This window comes from Rhincodon typus, chromosome 17 (assembly GCF_021869965.1).
Source record: "Rhincodon typus isolate 14 chromosome 17, sRhiTyp1.1, whole genome shotgun sequence".
NCBI lineage: Eukaryota > Metazoa > Chordata > Chondrichthyes > Orectolobiformes > Rhincodontidae > Rhincodon > Rhincodon typus.
Window position 1 is genome coordinate 48149583 of NC_063348.1, and position 5528 is coordinate 48155110.

Sequence of the window (5528 nt, forward strand, 5' to 3'; positions counted from 1 at the left end):
AGTTACCCGGGGAACCATTGCTGTATAATAAGTTAAAATTATCCAGAAGTGTTTTTTGGGGAAGAGATTGACAGATGTAATGAGAAAAACAAGCAGGTTGGATCTGATGGAATCGGGAAAGGTAAGCTTTTTGAGTCAAATAGCTATTGTACCAGTGAGATACCTCAGGGTTAATTTGATGGAAAGAAGAGAATAGATGGTGAAATGCAATGGACAAGTGAAATCAACATATTAACTTCATAAAGAAGGTGCAAATTGCAAGGAAATGGCCTGTAATGTACAAACGATGGGAGGTAATTTCTGTGACTTTTAGATACTGTTAAAAAAAATAGTACTAAGAATCCAGGCAATAACTTACACTTATGGAGTGCAACCTGAAGAGGAGCAGGAAGTTTCACCCCAGTGTCCTTAGCCAATATTTGTACCTCAGTTGACACCACTGAAATAGATTGCTTTGTCATTATCTCATTGTAGTCTGTGGGAGCTTACTGCGCATAAATTAATTGCCACATTTCTCTATATTATAATGGAAACTGTATGGTGCTCTATGTTGTATAAACATGGTAGCACAGAAAATAGGAGCAAAAGCAGACCTTTGCCCATTTAGCCCACTCCATTCAACATGATTATTATTGATCATCTATCTCAATGCCATACTCTTGCTCTCTCCTGATTCCGCCTGTGGTAAAGAATTCCAGAGTATTATCACCCTCAATGAAAACATTTCTCTTCATCTCAGTCTGAAATGGATTACTAATGGATCCTGAGACTGTGGCTCTTTTTTCTGGACTCCTGGCCACAGAATCATTATTCCTGTATCTTGCCTGTACAGTTCTGTTAGGATTTTGTACATTTCAATTAATTTGCTTCTCATTTTTTTAAACTCCAGTGAATGGAGATCCAGTCCATACAATCTCTGCTCATATGACAAATCTGACATCCCAGGAATCAGTCTGGTGAACTTTCACTATTACTTGTTCTATGGCAAGGGTATATTTTCTTAGGTAGGCCCTCATGGCGAGAGGATTTGAGTGCAAGAGTAGGAATGTCTTGCTACAATTATACCTTGGTGAGACCACACCTGGAATATTGCATGCAGGTTTGGTCTCCTTACCTGAGGAAGAATGTTCTTGCTGTAGAGGAGTGCGGTGAATATCTGTAAACTGCCATTCTGTTTTTCCTACTGAAATGGAAAACTTCACCTTTATCCATGTTATACTGCATGTGCCATGTATTGTCCCAATCACTTAACTTGTCTAAATCACCCTGAAGCCTCAGAATGAGGAAAGCAAAAATGGAAATTACAGATAGTAAAGTAGAAAACAAAAGTGGAAGGTAGAGGAAACAAAGGAATGCAGCAAGTAGGGTTGGAGTACAAAAAAAAGTTACAATGTCATTAAGCCAAGTATAAATGCATGGAGCATTTGCGATAAAAAGACAAATTAACAGCACAAATAGTTACAAATGGCAAAGATATGATTGCAACTATGGAGACATGTCTGCAGAGCGACCAAGGCTGGGAACTGAATTGGGTGGGATGCTCTTTGGAGAGGTCAGTGTGAACTTAATGGGCTGAATGGCCTGCTTCCACTCTGTGGGGATGCCATGAATCCACATTAGCAACATTTCTGTGGTGGATGAATTCCTGTCAGCGGGCATAAGGAGATAGGTCATGAAAGGTGCTATATTAATGCAAGTTTTTCCTTCTTACCTATGAGTCATCCTAATGTTTTACTTAAAGAATTGCGGGTGCCAAAGAAGGTGGAAGTAAAGTGAAGTAAGGCCACACAAAAATCAATAAATTATAATTGGAGGTGAAGAGATTTAGGAAAAGAATTACTTAGGTGCAGGAATGAAGTGCATTAGAAAATAGGAATGATAGGAAATCTGAAGTTTATTGGATCTTGTGATGTCTGATCAATTCACATGTCTAGCACAACCCAGTGTGTCCTATTGCAAGGTGGTGAAAGAACTGGTGGCAATCCACACCATGTGGATATAACTGAAGAATTTTCGAAGAGCTGGTGATCAGCTATGATCTCATTAAATAACAGAGTGAGCTCAAGGGCTGAATGGCCTATTCCTGCACCTATTCCAGATGAAATTTACAAACATTTTCCCAGTTGTTAGATAATGGGATTATTGTACAATATTCAAATATTGGTAATATTATATTGTTAAATTAATGTTCTTAACATTGCCATTGGTTTCTGGCTTCTGTTTGGCGTAGAAATTGGGCTTCACTGTAGATAAGTTTCTGTAGTATTCCACATCTCGGTGACAAAGATTGTCAGCAGGTTTACAGTGCGGGGCGTGTTTCAGTTAGAAAGGAATATTGGATCATCTGGTTAGACCTATAGGGGCCCCAGTTTATTTTTAGAAACAGACTGCAAGACATTCACCATCTTGTGGACATTCTTGCTAAATAAATATCTGCTCCTTTGAGAAAGGCTGATTCTTTTTTTGCAAGTGTAGCAAGGAAGAATTTTAACTCCTGTGATTATTTGTTTGTGGATTACCGTAACCGTTACCTGTGGCACTGGTAACACCAATAAGCACTGTGTTCAGCCTCCGCCTGGGATCGGTCAATAATCTTTCCCAATATTCCCCCACCCCCAAACAAACACCCCCAGAAAGCGTGGGCACAGTCCCGTTTGCACCATTCACGGGACTTCCTGCAAATCGAGCTTTCTCCCTCGGCGTCAGGCTATTGATAAATTTCTGGCGTTGAGACAGGGAAACTGCACGGGACACAAGGAGCTCCATTTCTCAATGTACGTCTGCGCAAATCATTAATGGACCGCTTCACAGACTTTTCTGTGAATGAGCCGGAGCTGCTGCCAGATACAGACACGTGAGGCACGTGCTGTGCATTTTATTTTTTTTTAAAAGAAACAAAAGACAAAAGGAGAAGTAAAATCAGTTTTTTTCACAGTGGGAGACATGATGTGACATTGAAAGGAAACTTGCCACAGTGTAACCTTTAATTGGTGACCCTCCTGCCGCCAAATTTGTATGTGGGTGTGTTCTACTTTGTCCTTTTCGATAATTCATTCATATTCTTGGTGGATCCCTACAGAGGTGAGCAATGCCAGTGACGGGTTTGCAGTCACTGACTGCGTGTGCTATTTTTAGACCAGCAAAAAGGGGGAGGTCTTTCTTCAATAGGTATTTTTGGGCGAAAAAAAAAATCGATTTATTTTTGTTAAATATTCCTCTCTCGGCAGCCCGTTAGGGAAGTGGGTAGAGGGTTTTATGACTGCTCCCAGTTGCAGATGCGTGCAGCCTTTCTTTGCCCCTGAATTAACTTGATACTATTTTTGAAACTCAGTGTTTCTAAGGGAGACCTAATGACGCAATGACGTCAGTGCAGGTCAGGAACACACTGGAAGAGCCGAGCTGGTTGGTCAGGGCAGGGCTATTTGTGAAAAAAAAACCCCCTCCCCTCCCCACTCCACCCCCGAATTCCAGACACATACAGCACCACTGAGTATGGTTGTAATCTAGAAAATAGAATAGCTAACCCGGAGGTTGCTCTGAATCTGTTAGTTGTTTATTTTCAGTTGTCGTCAACATGTCAGCAGCTCGTTCTAGACAGAAATATCCCTGATTATTTATTAGTTAGCTCTCTCTCTCTCTCGAATCTGGCACCGATCACCAAATGTTCTGTCACTGTTAATTCAGAACGCAGACTCTCACGTGAAGTGCAGAGCTTTTGGCGCTTTGCGCATAGAATATGGTATCTGGTGTATTTAAAGAAATATATATAAAAGGTTGTGTAGAATTCGCATCGTCTGAACAGAACACAGCTGCAAGGTAAGACGCTTGAAACATCGGGTGTGAGTGAGTGAGTGAGTGAGTGTTTCCTTGAGTTTTTTTTTGTTTCTTCCCCACTCGAAAAGCCACACATGGCAGAGCGGTAGGTTACTAGCTTGCTGATAATGTTTGGTGCATTCACTTTCTCTGTTTTGCTATTTCTTAAAATGACATTTGTGGATAATTTGGCATCAAGCAGTTTCGGTCTTATCCTCTGATGAGTGATTATTTTCTCTGCCTGTTATTGTATATCTGTGTCGTATCTTTGCTAAAGACTTTGCAAAATATATATTGGTTCACAACTGTCTTTTGAAAATGTTTTGTTAATGCTAGGTCGACGCTTGGATCGTACCAGGGAAATGGGGTGGACATGAAGCACAAGCCAAGCTGAGGGTCCTTCAGTCAAATCCTCGACAGGATAGCAGCACAGCCATCCTGTTAGAGGTATATAAATAGTTTTGTTTTTCCAGCCGTTTGCAGCTTTAACAAGACTGCTGATTGGGCTCAATGCAAGCAGAACAGTCTCCATTGCCCGTGAATCACTGAAAGATGCCATTGCTTAACACCCCCTCATGTGTTTAAGGATACCATACTCCTGCAGGCGATACTGCCTGAATAGAGTCTGAACATAATATGTCACACATTGATGTACTTTGTAAAGCACAAACAAATATAGCAACCAAAACCTTTATGAAAACAATACAGAAAAGATAGGGCATAAAAATGGGCAGAATTTAGGATGTCTGCAAAAATCAGTTCAACACAATCTGTCATAAATTCTAGCCTAAACACGAACATCTAATGAGGCTGTTAGTGTGTTCTATTTAATTTAAAATAAACTTGCTCTAGTGTTAAATCTGCATTTAATTGATATTCTGCTATATGCCAATTGTGGGGCCAACATGCTTTTCATCAGACGGTGTCCCAAAATGCAACAAATTCCCTAGAGGTTTTGCCCTAAGCTCTGTTTATTGCCTTGACTATGGTCATCTATTGATATTGCTCTTGTGCTGTTTTCTCTATATGCCAACTTAAGTATTACTACAGCTGGCAGAACCAACCACAGTATTCCACCCAATGCTATTTAGATTGGAAAGAGCAGAAGATTACATCAATGCTTTTCAATCGGAACAAAATGTGAGGTTGGTAAATTTTGTTTTCTGCAGTCTGATGAGTGCACACATGTATAGCTATCTGCTACATTTTTCACACCCTCTCTCCATTTCTGCAAATATGTTCTATATTTATGTTGTGTATCTTTTTTTTTTCTACTTTCCGTCCAGGGATAGATCTACGCAAGAAGACCTCAACAGACTCATATCACATGTAAGGGCATCTGTAACAAAAGAATCTTGAGACGTTTTATAATTTACACTGAAGATAGGCAGCACAATATTTCAATTTAAAAATATGTTATCTCTGTCAAAAATACACACACTTATTTGAGTCTAGATTGGTGTGAAACACAATCTCTGGTATTATCTTTCAACAGACCTTTAGCCTATTAATACATATAGATAAGAGTGCAGATTCTTCTTATTTAAGAGCAACATTTGCATTTTTATAGCACTTGTAACTAGCAAAATATCCCAAAGTGCTTAAGATGTGTGTTATCAATTCATAAAAAGATAGACAGCCACAGAATGAGATACCAAATGATAAATAGTGTGTTCAAAAAGGTAAATTCTAAGGAATGACTTAAAGAAGGATAG

At 39.6% G+C, this 5528-nt stretch overlaps 1 long non-coding RNA gene across 1 annotated transcript; it reads left to right on the plus strand.

Moving 5' to 3' along the window:
- The first annotated feature begins 2954 nt into the window (after positions 1 to 2954).
- On the plus strand, positions 2955 to 5242 carry LOC125485201. The gene is made up of 4 exons (XR_007263942.1): positions 2955 to 3081; positions 4150 to 4260; positions 4853 to 4958; positions 5100 to 5242. It is a non-coding gene; the product is annotated as an uncharacterized LOC125485201 (long non-coding RNA).
- The last annotated feature ends 286 nt before the right edge of the window (positions 5243 to 5528 follow it).